We start from the raw sequence: 14,483 nt of genomic DNA on the forward strand, positions 1-14,483 counted from the left end.
ATGTTGGGAATAGTTGCAGGTTTATTTCTTCAATTAGCTCATAAGCAGTGATTAATAGTAGGCTCTCTGGAAGTAGATTTGCCTGGGTTTAAATCCTGGGTCTCCTGATATACCAGTGTGTGACCGTGAGCATGCTGATTTCTGTGCCTCAGTTTCCTCATCTATAAATGGGGATAATAATGTAACTCTCACATATGGTTGTTTTGAAGATTAAGTGAGTTAATATATGTAAAGCACTTAGACTAGTGACAGGCACATAGCATGTACTATTTATTATATAAAGAAAATAAATCAAGACAAGCTCCCTAAGGATAGGAACCAGTATCTCATTTATAGCTGTATCTCTAGAGACTAATACTGTGCCTGGAATATATTTGGGGCCAATATATTGGATAAATGGACAAATGAGTTTCCATAGTGTTCTGGACACTGGTGCAAGCAGACAATATGATCAATGCTAGGGTTTCTAATGCTAACAGGTTTTCTTTTCTTTTCTTTTTTTTAAAGATTTTATTTATTTATCTGACAGAGAGAGACAGAGAGAGGGAACACAGCAGGGGGAGTGGGAGAGGGAGAAGCAGACTCCCCGCCGAGCAGGGAGCCCGACGCGGGGCTCGATCCCAGGACCCTGGGATCATGACCTGAGCCGAAAGCAGATGCTTAACAACTGAGCCACCCAGGCACCCCCAGATTTTCAATATTATTATAAAAAAGATCCTGACTATGGAAAGAGGTCACGTCTATTCAACCTCAGACCATCATCATGGGTGGTTATTTTGCTGCTAATTTTTCTGTGAATGATCACCAGTGTCACCTGTGTCTTTCGTGATGCTAATCTATCGTCTCTGTTTAGCACGGAAGGCCCGGATAGTCACACATGTAAGTCCAGTCTCAACTGAGGGAAAAAAAAAAACAAAAAACAGATTCTGCTTAGTTTGCTTGCACCAAGCTGAGAGGGGACACGAAAAGAAGCTTAACCAAAGAATGCTAGTGTTCCTGAGTCAGATCTCCACATTGTTTAAACTTTTGCAGATTCCCCAGCATCGGGCAGCCTCATTCAAAAATCCATGCTCGAAAAATTAAATGTCCTAAACATCATCCATGGCATGGAAGTTCCTGCATTTCCCTACCTTCCCATTACCGCCCAGACTTTAAGTGCTAACATCAGGGTAGGTCTTGATTTAAGCACAGAACAACATAACGCTCCCCTGGGTTCAGCTTCAGTATATTAAATCCGGTTCTTGTTGGATTGAAAATTTAAATCTCTCCGAGATCTCTTTTCCATGTAATTCCCTTTGAACTTCCGTCCATGCTAATTTTAAACACGTTCGGTATTTTCCTCCTTCTATATGAATACAGTCGGGCTCAAAGAAGGAAATTCACCAGTGTTTTCTCCTTTGTATGTGTTCAATAGGTACCCTTGAAGCAATTACCTACTGGGAGACGTGGGAGGAGCCACTCTGTGGGAGCAGGGGCCACCGGTAATATGATACGTGGCTGTTGTGTGTGTAAAGTGCTAATACTTTTGACAGCAGTCATCCTAAAGGGGTGTAGCAAGTCATTTGAAATTTGTACACAGACTGCCCTATGCATTACGCATCGCCCGTATCATACCCATAATCTCCCAAGGCAGATAGGCTATTACACTCAGTGGGCCAAGGTCTGCCAGGGCTTATATACGCACAGCTCCCACTGATTCCATGCTACTGAGCCATTCAATGGGACTCGTCAGTGGCATAAATTTAGCCCAGGACCGTCACAACCACAGCGGGTGCCGCTAAACAGAGAGACCTGGCTATGTGTTAAAAAGGCTGAGGAAGAACAGAAAAGCTGCCAGTTTTCGTAAGAAATCTTATCCCTAGAGCATTAAGAACTGTAGCCTGACACTCGCCACACGATCCTCATCCCACAACCTGCCGATCCCAGGCTGGGACTTGGAAGAAGCTAAAACAGAGTGGGCATTAAAAAAAAAAAAAAAAAAGGTCTGCTACAGGGCATAAAACAATGCTTCGCAGCCAACCTTATTATGTGAGGGAAGAATTCCCCATGGGTGATCCTCAGAACATTTATTTATCAAACTGTAAAGGAACATCTTGGAACCAAGGGCCCTCTTTAAATATAGAATATTTAAAATATATAAGGCAAGAGTACAAAGATGCCCTGCTTTTGAAAGTTACTGGTCGGGTGCCTGGGTGGCTCAGTTGGTTAAGCGACTGCCTTCGGCTCAGGTCATGATCCTGGAGTCCCGGGATCGAGTCCCGCATCGGGCTCCCTGCTCAGCGGGGGGTCTGCTTCTCCCTCTGACCTTCCTCCCTCTCATGCTCTCTGTCTCAAATAAATAAATAAAATCTTATTAAAAAAATAATATATTTGTGGACGCCTGGGTGGCTCAGTTGGTTAAGCGACTGCCTTCGGCTCAGGTCATGATCCTGGAGTCCCGGGATCGAGTCCCGCATCGGGCTCGCTGCTCGGCAGGGAGTCTGCTTCTCTCTCTGAACCTCCCTCCTCTCATGCTCTCTATCTCATTCTCTCTCTCAAATAAATTAAAAAAAAAAAATCTTAAAAAAAAGACAGTTACTGGTCTATCCATTTGAGTCACACAGTGTCATGAGTGTTCTGATAAGTAGCATACGTATCGTCATGCTAACGTGGGAATTGCCCCGTCAGTCACTTCATGGTGGTGTCCGCCATGTTACCTAACATGATTCTCTGGGAGCTCTTTCTTGGCCTTTCAGACATCCCCAATCAGAACTTATAAGTGATCGGGCATCACTGATCTCAAGCATGCAGGAGATATCAGGATTTTAATTTCGACTCCGAGTCCTTGCCATTGCCAACGATGAAGTCTACTACTCTTAATCATCGAAAATGCTGTTGTCTGGTGAGCAGAGCCTAGGTTCAAATCCTTGCTTTCTGCCACACTAATTGTGTGTTTTGGGTATGCTGCTTGGCATCTCTAAACCCCAGTTTTCTCATCTGTATCCTGAGGTGTCTAATATCTTCTTCGTTGTGATGCTGTGTGGACAACACCAAAAAAGATGTGTGAAGCACTCAGCACACCATAAGATCTGTTGGATGAATGGATGCAGGTATCACACTGTATGATACGTAGTAGTCACTCAATAAAATCTTCCGCTTCCTCCTTTTTCCTCTCTTCTTCCCCACCACAGTCTCGTAAGTTAATGCTCATGCAAGCCTATGTTTATTAAGAAAAATACTACCTTTAAAGAAAATAACTTGATTAAATAGCATTCTATGAATGACAAATGACCACACATTTAACAGAACACATTTAAAGCTATGCTCATCCTTTGATTGTTGTTATAGAGAAGATAAGAATGAACTATTTAAAAGGAAAATGAAAAAATAAAAAAATAAGGAACCAAATTAGACATTCAGTCAAGTCTGATTAATGGCTACTTCCAATGGAGATTTTAGCTGAGTTTAGGATCCTTGCATCTCTGACTGTTAATGTACCGTGGTTAGAGGTGACCATTTTAAGAAGTCGAATGCATAATTCATTCAAAGTGCACAGAGATTTTCTTTCTCAGTTTGGAAAGACCAGAAGTTGGGTACAATTCTGTTAATGCTATAAAACTGGTATGTTTTGTGATAATGAATTTAGATATAGAAAACTATCTTTCTCTGAAATAAATGTAGCTTTCCTGTCATTTCTTCATTTTTTTTTTCATTTCTTCAATATGAGGACCCTAGTAGGGAGTAGAATTAATCATGTGTTAAAAAAATTACATCACCCTAAAAGACTTCCACTCATTCTACAAAAGGTAGTCCAGGTCATTTTTAAAAACTAATGCGTTCTCGAACAGGAAAAAGTGCAATAGGTTAATTTGAAAAGTATGAATAATTCAACACAGGATCATGCATTTCTTTTTACATATTTTCCCATATAAAACTGTTGCTTTATCATTGTTAAGTAAACTCCCACTGGTGCATGTGACTCCTTGAAAGCTCTGATAGGAGATGCAATATTGTGTTTAGTAGAATAAAGTAACAGCTGAAGTTTAATATGTTTGGGAAGAGCACGTGCAGACCCGTGTGAGTGTGTGTGTGTGTGTGTGTGTGTAGGAACTGACTTTTTCAGTTCACAAAGTAATCTCTGATTTGAACTTGCAGTTAAAAAGTGTTGACCATGGGGGTGCCTGGGTGGCTCTGTGGGTTAAGTGACTTGGTTTTGGCTCAGTTCTTGATCTCAAGCTTTGTGGGATCGAGTCCCGGGTAGGGTTCCTTTGTCGGTGGGGAGTCGGCTTGAAGATTCTCTCCCTCTGCCCATCCCCGCCCCCCGCTTGTTCTCTCTCTTTCTCTCAAAATAAATAAAGAAAGCTTAAAAAATAAAGAAAATGTTGACAGTGAAAAACAATTGAACAGGATTTGTACAAAGTTCAGGGAATTTGCAGAGCTTGGGCCTACGAATTTGGTAGTGAGGTAATCAAGTCAGCAAAATACAGGTAATCAAGTCAGCAAAAATACAAGATTTACTCGAAGTTTGGGTAGTAAATTAAGCTCTTAACAGAAAAGAAAATTGATATGCACATACTACAAATATACACGAGGAACTCCTTAGATGTTCTTTGTCTTATCCGAGATAATAAGAAAAATAATAGAATTTAGAGCTGCCTTGTGCCTTCCCACTTCACTTCTTTTGCGTGGGGCTGACCATAGGGCCTCTCAAGTCTGGCTCATTTTGTGTCGGTGAATCTTGTTTAATGGACATTCTTTTTACAAAACGAGGTAGTCCCCCGGCTGGACCACAGTTCGCCTCAGTTCTAAGGATCCCTCCACTCAGCCGGGTGTGGCCAATCATGGTATCACATCAGCCTGCATGGAATCGATTTAGGACATGGCGTGTTTCCTCGAAAATGAAATTCCCCATGAAAACAGGACCGACAAGGACATCAGAAAAGCGTTTTGGGAAAAGTGCCAGAAGTTGAGCGAGAGGCAAGGCAGAATCCTCGGTATCAGGGAGAAGGGGAAGAGGGTCAGACGGAAAGAGAAGCGAAAGGAAAAGCAGGGCAGGAGGAGAGGCACGGAGGAGAGAAGGGGCCTAAATTAGAACAAGAGGCTATGTTTATTAATAACCTTGCTGACCCACAGGCCCCTGACACAAAATACAGTAAGTATTGTTGGAACACTCTGCTCTGTCACTCCTAGGAGGAGCAAATAAAATAGTGGGGGAAGCTACAAACTTTCTGAGAACAGATTAAAAAAAAAAAAAAAAAAGCCACCACAACAGAAAAAAGCCAGAATAGGGTGAAGGCACAGACTCACCAGCTGGAGCAGCCCTGCAGCCCGGGCTCCCCGTTATTTTCCTACAGCACCTTCTCGCGTTGGTGGTATAGTGGTGAGCATAGCTGCCTTCCTATAACACCTTCTCTGGGCAATCTCCTGTAGGCTTCCACGCTTCCGGCAAACTAGAAGTGAAAACACACAAGGCAATTTTTTCTCGATTGCAAAAGTAATACATGTCCATTGTAGAGCATTTAGAAATTGTGGAAACACGTGAAGAAATAAATAAAAATAGACTATAGTCCGGTCACCTGGGTGGCTCAGTCGGTTAAGCGTCTACTTTGGGTCATGATCCAGGGACCCTGGGATGGAGCCCCGCATCGGGCTCCCTGCTCAGTGGGGACCCTGCTTCTCCCCTTCCCACTGCTTGTGCTCTCTTGCTCTCCTGCTCTCTCTGTGTCAAATAAATAAAATCTTAAAAAAAAAAGAGAGACTATAGTCGCACTACTTCTTTTTTTACTTTTTTTTTTTTTTTTTTTTTTTGAGAGAGAGAGAGAGAGCATGCACCCACACACAAGAGTATGGGGAGGGGCAGAGGGAGAGGGAGAGAGACTCTCAAGCAGACTTCATGCTGAGCTCGGAGCTGGAGGTGGGGCTCGATCCCACAACCCTGACCTCACAACTGGAGCTGAAATCAAGAGTCCTCGGCTCCACCCACTGAGCCACACTGGTGCCCCTCCACGTTTTTACTGACATGTATGCTTGAAAAGTAAGATTGAGGCCCTGCTATCATCCACTAGTTTGTGATTAATTTTTTTTTTAAGATTTTATCTATTTATTTGACAGAGAGAGATGCGGTGAGAGAGGGAACACAAGCAGGGGGAGTGGGAGAGGGAGAAGCAGGCTTTCCGTCGAGCAGGGAGCCTGATGCGGGGCTGGATCCCAGGACCCTGGGATCATGACCTGAGCTGAAGGCAGATGCTTAACCAACTGAGCCACCCAGGCATCCCTGTGATTTGGTTTTCCCATCTGACAAGTCATAATAAGTATTTGCTCCTGTGTCGAAACTACTGTAAAGCATGATTTTTATGTTGGCATCCTGTTACCTTATTTGTAGGTATCATAATTCAGTTTACCTCTGGTTAGATATTCATGTGGTTTATTAACTTTTGGCCTTTATAAAATCTTTGTGTGTATCTCCATTTCTTCTTGAAATTACTATAAGCAAAATTCCTGGGTCAAAAAGCTTTTTTTTTTCTTGTCTAAGATTTGCAGAGCTGCTCTCCAAAGTGTTTATGCCAATTTATATTCCCACCTGCCGTGAATGAGAATGCAGAATTCACAAAACCATCATTAAATCTCCCCAAACTAAGAAACTTAGAATCCTATTTTGATTTGTATTTTTTTGATTATTTGTGATGCTAACTTTCTTCATGTTTCTTGGCTATTTGGCTTGTTTTGTGAGTATGTAATTTGCCTGTTATTTACACTTTTATTTATTTAAAATTTTACAAAATTGAGTTTCTGTTAAATTGTAAACCTTCTTTACATCTTAAGTGTATTAACTCTTTCACTATCAAGCACTGCAAGCATTTTATCCTTTTTATCATTTGATTTTTAATTGTTAATGGATTTGTTAAGAAGATTTTATTTATTTATTAGAGAGAGAGAGAGAGAGAGAATGCAAGTAGGGGGAGACACAGAGGGAAAGAGAGAATCCCAAGCAGACGCTAGGTTTGATCTCATGACCCTGAGATCAGGACCTGAGCTGAAGTCAGAAGTCAGATGCTTAACCAACTGAGCCACTCAGGTGCCCCAATAGTTAATGGATTTTTAATGTATATGTTTATAAATCCAAGTACATAAATATTTTCCTTTATTCATTCTTCCTCTGCTTTTATGTTCAGAAAGGCTTTGTACATCCCAGGGTCAGATAAATATCAATCTACATTTTCTACTGCTTTTATGACTCTTTTTATTTTTTAAAAAAATGTTTAAATCTCTTACTTGTTTGGAATTTGTTTTGGTCTGTGTAGTAAGAATCTATATACCGAAGACTCTTTTCCTTACTGATCTCAATCTTGTATGTTATTGGGCCTGTTTCTGTATTTTTCAATTTTATTTCATTATCTTCATATCTCCACTGCTTCTTCAGCCAAAACCCTCCCTTTTTTTATTATTAGAATTTAAGACTATGCTTTCATATCCAGTAATTCAAGTTTGTCATCCTTACAATTAGTTTTCTGGGTTATACTCCCCTCTTTATTATTCTGTAAGAACTCATCCAGTTCAAAATGTAAGTGAATACAATTTATACATTAATGTGTGGGCACTTGAAGTCCTTAATACTGAGTTTTCTTGGCTACAAGTAAAACATGCCTGTCATTTATCTTTTCCTGCAAATTTCTGCCAAGTTGTGGTTTCTTCATGTCATATCTCAATATAGTCTCGAGTTTATTGATTGTTGTTGTGAATCCTGTTTCTCTATTAAATTTTATAACTGCTGAGGAAAGTTGCCTACGTACATATTTTTATTTGGCATTTGCCACTTTCCTGCTTTTTATTCACAAAGTTTGCCAGTTGATTCTTTTGAACCATATAGGTAAATATTATCATCTGCAAATAATGATAATTTTTTTCCTCTTCCTCAAAATGACGTAATTTCTTCATTTTTCCTCTTATTGCAGAAGATTAGAACTTTCAAATTATTTTAAAATATTCTTTATTGGACACGCCTCCAGTATTTCGCTACTAAGTTTGATGGCCTGAATACATTGTATTTTTGAAGAACTCTGGCTTCCGTAAAGTGGTTTTGGCTTCAAATGGCTATCTCCCTCCTGAACCTTTTGTTCACTGGTCCACTTGGATGTCTCCCAACCCTCTCTGCCCAGAGCTGAACAAGTCTTACCCTTTTCTTTTTTTTCTCTTTTAAAGATTTTATTTATTTATTTATTTATTTATTTATTTATTTATTTATTTATTTATTTATTATTTTAGAGAGGGAGAGCAAGAAAGAGCGTGAGCTGGGGGAGGGGCAGGGGGAGAGGGAGAGAATCTCAAGCAGGCTCTGCACAGTGTGCAGAGCCCGGTGTGGGGCTTGATCTCAAGACCCTGAGATCACGACCTGAGCTAAAATCAAGAGTCGGATGCTGGGGTGCTTGGGTGGCTCAGTTGGTTAAGCATCTGCCTTCAGCTTGGTTCATGATCTTAGGGTCCTGGGATCGAGCCCCACACAGGGCTCCCTGCTCAGCAGGGAGTCTACTTCTTCCTCTCCCTCTGGCCCTCCTCACTGCTCCTGTGCTCTGTCTCTCTCAAACGAATAAATAAAAAAATCTTTTAAAAAAAAGAGTCGGGTGCTTAACCAACTGAGTCACCCAGGCACCCCAAGTTTTACCCTTTCATACATAAAAGTGTTCTATCTCTATACAGACAACCCCACCTCTTACCTACTGATGCTTTTTTTTCTTATCATCCACATTTCACTGTGGGAGATCAGTTCTCAGACCAACACATTCATTACAAATCCGAACCACTACTGTTTTAGTTAGTATGAAAATATGAAACGACCAGGCTATTTTCTGCCAACTTAAAAGTTAGCGTCTTGTGGAAGAATTTGTTTTTAATGTTTGCATTTTAAGAAAATGTTGAACTATTTTCTCACATAGGAATTATTTCATTTGAATTTGCTGACTTTTTGTCAGCAAAAAGCAAAAAGAACCTGGGATTTTGCCGATGCCATGCTAAGAGGGTTGGTTCCGTGGGTTAGATGGGTTAGAACAATATGTAAAAACAGACTGAGAAAGAGTGACAGTAACAGTTAGCAATGGCGGGGGTCACCTATGCGGAGGGAGAAGGGTGCATGCCTTTGGAGAGGGGTCAGGCCTAATAACCGTGGGAAGTTGAATGGTCTCTCTATCACTCTGAGACTCCATTTCTGCAACTCTAAGTTTGGGGTCATCACCTGTTTTGCAAGTATAATGTAAGAATGACAGATGATGAGTGTAAAGCATCTGGTAAGACACTTGGCCCCTATCAGGCACTTACTGAGAGAAACTGTAAGCTTCTGGCTAGGTTTGAAGGCAGGATGACGGACCATGTTATAGATAATAAAATGGAAAGAAAAGACCTTTTTCTGCTACACAGAGTTAACCCCAAGCATGTTTAAGAATTTCAGGATTTGGGGGCGCCTGGGTGGCTCAGTCAGGTAAGTGTCTGCCTTCAGCTTGGGTCATGGTCCCAGGTTCCTGGGATCGAGTCCTGCATTGGGCTCCCCACTCAATGGGGAGTCTGCTTCTCTCTCTCTCCATGTACCCCTCTGTCGTGCTCTCTCTCTCTTAAATAAATGAATAAAAATCTTAAAAAAAAAGAATTTCAGGATTTAGCCAACAGGCAGTGCTGTATGTTCATGGGTTCTAAAGGCCCCCAGTCTCCACCTTAAGGCAGTGGAAACCCTTAGTCCTCCTCTTCTCTATCTGGTTTGGCCATTTATGTGAATGCCAAACATCACTGGACCCCGCTTTCCATCCCACCCTGATAGAGTATGAGCTCTGAATGTTTAGATTTCAACAGCCTCTGAGCAGGACCAGAAGGGCTCCTCATTTTGATAATATAGTAAAATAGTCGTTGTGACTATGTGTCAGGCATTTAAGAACTTCCTTGTCAACCCCCCTTAATTTTTCCAATTTGTTAGCCTGGAAAATGCCCTTATTAGTATCAAACTTAGGTCTTAACAAGGCAGGATAAAGTTTTTCTTCTATCTTTCCCAAAGTGAAGCTAGAGATCTGGATTTTTTTTTTTTTTTTTTTTTTACTTGATGGGAGGTTTCTGTATTATTATTGTTTAAAGTCAATTATCCTTTACTTTGTGTTCTTTTTCTGTTGTTTATTTTATCTGTCCTTCTCTCCCAGAGGGGCAGAATTAAGGCCCCCATTTGGTTTTTATTAGTGTAATCAGTTAATAGCTCTTCGATAATGCTTTACTTATTGTGTTAATTTTCTGCAGTTATGTCCAGAGGCAGCTTCCTGGAAGACCACATTTAAAAAAAGAAAAAGAAGATCTAACATTTCTTCTTTAATGGGTCCACTTAGCATTTATAGTTTCAGCTAAGATTATGGAACACTGTTGATTTACAAGATTATTGAAAATATATATAAACAGCAGCTACTATTTTAAATAGATCTGTGGTAACCCTAAAAATTCCATTAGTATGGTGAAGGTACGAACACTGCCCATGGTGTTTCTGTTGACATGGCTTATCACATCAATTCTTTGGATTTATCTGGAACGCATTAAAGGTATGGGTGTACGCCTTTCCCATGCATATGGTGCCAGTCACTGTAGTTCTACTGTGTCAGCAGCTAAACTCTGCTTTCCAGGGACCACCGTCCAATTGCTAGTGACAATTTTTTTTTTTTTTTAATAGGCTCTACATCCAGCGCGGATCTCACAATCGTGAGATCAAGACCTGAGCTGAGATCAAGAGTCGGTTGCTAACCAACCGAGCCACCCAGGGCCCCGCTGGTGGGGATTTTAATGGGAACGTATCCTACATGGACCTTGGTACTCAGAGAGTAGTCCTCAAATTAAAGTGGAGCTTCGGGGCAGAGCATAGGGACAAACTAACTTACTTGAAGGGTCACAAAAAAGAGATTGATGATCAATGTGATAGATTGAGCCCCCATGGTAGGTTGTATTCTGAATTAAATGAATGTGCTGAAGCAAAGAGAACATGACTCAGTGATTGGCATCATGGGTTCTAGACCCACTTCGGACACGAATTAGCTCTAGAACTTCCTGGGACATGAACTGGCTCTAGACCCACCTCGGACACGAACTAGCTCTCAGGCCTTTCAGGGCCTCAGTTCCGTCCTCTGTAAAGCGAGAAGTTGGGATGAAGGTTCTAAAGTTCCTCCCAGCTTTCACCGTCTCTGCAATGTTCAGTCAGTGGTCGCTCTGTGCACGCACTTAGTGAGGAGGAATCTTTAGCAGGTGACCGAATTAGGATTAGAATGCCTTCGGGTCATTATCGAGTTTTGGGACATGAACTGGGCGCTTAGCACAAAATGGGGGCCCATCAGTGCTTTTATAATAAATCCGTTTTTATGGTGACGCCTAAGTGAAATTCTATTTTGGAGAACTGTTCTTGGTCCCGCCCAATGGCTGTGAGTGGATGTGGGAAGAGCACCAGAGGGTAAGTCACAGAGCCCCGCTGTGGGAGCCTGGGCAAGTCACTTTCTCTCCTTGGGTCTTTCCCCCTTCATTTGTCAAACAAAGGGGGTGGAGGAGAATCACCAAGGTAGCTTCTAACTAAGGGAGTCCGTAGCCTTGTAAGAATTGGCTGCCGCGTAAAGCAAATGAGAAGGTTCTGATGTTCCCCCAACATCCAGTGCCCAGAGCAGTTGGAGCATGTTAGCTGCAATTTCGTGCTTGCTGGGAAACAGGACGTGGGCTTGCTACGGAGACGGGCTGGGAAGGAGAGGACAGAAAGGAGATCTGTGCGCTAAGGGTTGGCTGGGGAAATTTCATGCAAAGAAGGGAATGAGGTTTCCTGTAATTGCCTGTTTCTGAGCTACAGAATGTATCCAATCCTGTGTTTAAAACGATGCATTGCCTCGTTGTTAGCTCAGTACGCCACTTGTTTTGTCTGCCTCTGTACCTGCCAGTGCTGATGATGTTTGAGAACTTTCCTTTCAGGCAGTGCCTCAAAGAGGGCAGTGGAAGGCCACAGGGCAAAGTTAAGACAGAGCATATTTGAAAGGAAGAGGGGAGAAGCCCATAGACATTTCAATGGAAGTATTTTTAAGGCATTTCAAGGAGGAGTCTGAGAAATAATTACAAAGTTTAAAAAGGAAGAATCTTGACTTTGATCTGATTTTCTTCTGCAAAGCAATTAAGTCCATCATTTTTTTAAGGGCTAAGCTGAAAATTCTAATGGCTGGACCCAAACACTTTCATTTGTGTCTTGGCACTTCTAAATTCCAAAAGAAAAAAAAAAAGTTTAACAATTTATTAAGGTGATTTTTGCAGAGGGATTAATGCATAAAGCATTTGCTGGTCAGCTCTCGTAAAGACTACAGCACCATAGTATAGCTGAGATTAAGAGCTAGATGTAAATCATGCAAGCGTCCAATTAATAGCACCGAACTAAGGAATCTATAAAGTTGATCTGATGAAAGGAGGAAAAACTGTCAAGGTATGATTGGAATTTTCCGTTCCAATTGCTGTTGGGGATTTTAATGGGAATGTATCCCACATGAATTTCTTCCTCACCAGCCTGGTCCACGGGATAGGCACTCAGGTAAGGAGAGGATATTTGATATGTGTTCTATTGATGTTAGATGTGAATGAGTGAAAGATGTAACACTGAGCTTAAGGGTTTTCTCCAGCTCGAGACTGTACTATGCTCGGAGGGAGTCTGTATTGTGCATATTCCTACAACTTCCATATGCCCCAGAGGGAACAGAGCAGGACTGGAGCTCTAAATAACCCTAATGATATCGGGTAGGAGCCCATCAGGGAGTTGTTCGAGTTTGTCAGAGCATATTAAAATACAATGCATTCACATCATCAGAAAGCGTACATCAGTCTGTCTATACGTTCCTTTCTCATATTAAATTTGTCCAGGGACTATTCAAAATTACACCCCACCTACCTGTACTCCCTCCCTTAGTGAATAAACATGCCGAAGAAGTGGAGAGTAAATCAGAATAATGCACGTTGGTGAAAGTCCTATAATTGAAATCATTATTGCTTAAGACACCACTGCTTAAATCAGCCCTATCATAAATCAGTGCTTTTCACAAGTGAAGGTTTAAAATAAAGTGCTGTTTAAACAGATTGGGTCTCTTAAAAGGCATGATGCAATTGGGAAGCCCTGGAAAATGGATAAAAAAGTGGTTTCTGAAGAGATACACTGGTTCCAGCATTTTATCTTCCACTTAATTAAAAAAAAAAATTACCTAGTCCTTTCTTAGAAATTACATATTGGAGGCCTGTAATGGCCAAGCCTTTAACCCATTAAAAAAATTTACTCCCAGGAACAGTTAATATTTGACGTTTAATTGCTTTTTCTTGTTGGAGAGGAAAATCTGTTTCTTTCCTTCCTTTCTTGATTGACTCTTCAAAAATCACCTTGTGAGCTATAAAGATGGAGAGGAGTAATTGATTTTCAAAAACTCAAGTGCATGCACATGTATTCACGTGTGCGCGTGTGTGTGTACATTACAACCTCTGAGTACCAGGCACAGGGGCTTCCCCCACAATCACTGTGCAAGGCAGGTGTTACTATTTCTAGTTAACAGAGACGCAGCCAAGGCCCAGAGTGGTTGATTTCTTGCATAGGGTCACACAGGTAGTAAGTGATGGGAGGCTGAGTCTTTATTCCTCCAACCCTGTTGCCTGCCTGTAGGGACGCTTCATGCCCAGGTGTGCAGATGTCCATGGAGCAAGGACCAAAGGCCATGCCAATGATCCCCATCATTGGAGTAACTAATCCTTTCAGCCTGTTTAACCAGCACCACGTTCTGGAATTTAGCAAATAATGCCACGCCATCCACAAATGTCGAAAGAGTCCAACTCTGATTTGTGCCTGTTATGTGAATACTGCATTGTAACTGAGCTAGGAGAAGCAGTTGAACCAGCCTTATCAGTGATACCAACTGGGGAGAGATTTTTCCTTGGAGAGTTTTATGTGGACGAGTGGGGGGTTGGATGATCTCTCATTAGAAAAATGCCCATACAGACTTCAGATGAACTTCCGGGGCTCCTCAGGACTTGTTTCAAGAGTCTTAAAGAGGGTGTCATCAGGACATTGGTGTAGAAGGGGCAAGGAAAAGCCACTTTTCAGTTGCCCTGAGTTAGAAAATTTCCATTTCAACATTGTCAATCCCTCACCTTTTATGTGAGGTAAATTCACTACCAAAGGCCAAAGTGTTCCCTTTTTTTTTCTTTCTGTTTTCTTTTTCTTCTTTCCTTTCTTTCTTTCTTTCTTTCTTTCTTTCTTTCTTTCTTTCTTTCTTTCTTTCTTTCCTTCCTTCCTTCTTTCTTTCTTTTTTTCTTTCTTTTCTTTCTTTCTTTCTTTCTTTCTTTCTTTCCTCTTTTTTTCTTTCTTTCTTTCTTTCTTTCTTTCTTTCTTTCTTTCTTTCTTTCTTTCTTTCTTTCTCTTTCTTCCTTCTTTCCTTCCTTCCTTCCTTCCTTCCTTCCTTCCTTCCTTCCTTCCTTCCTTCCTTCCTTCCTCCCTC

At 41.3% G+C, this 14,483-nt stretch overlaps 1 long non-coding RNA gene across 2 annotated transcripts in view; it reads left to right on the plus strand.

Moving 5' to 3' along the window:
* Positions 1-14,245, plus strand: part of LOC118023011 — a 36,784-nt gene extending 22,539 nt beyond the window's left edge. Inside the window, exons 3-4 of one of the 2 annotated variants that reach the window (XR_004682623.1) lie at positions 2,736-3,089; positions 10,667-14,245. This is a non-coding gene — a long non-coding RNA (uncharacterized LOC118023011). Of the gene's footprint in view, positions 1-2,735; positions 3,090-10,666 lie in introns of those variants that run through there. The other variant, XR_004682624.1, reaches the window with a different exon arrangement.
* The last annotated feature ends 238 nt before the right edge of the window (positions 14,246-14,483 follow it).

Source organism: Mirounga leonina, unplaced genomic scaffold, assembly GCF_011800145.1.
Source record: "Mirounga leonina isolate KUSES-001 unplaced genomic scaffold, KU_Mleo_1.0 Mir_178, whole genome shotgun sequence".
Lineage (NCBI taxonomy): Eukaryota > Metazoa > Chordata > Mammalia > Carnivora > Phocidae > Mirounga > Mirounga leonina.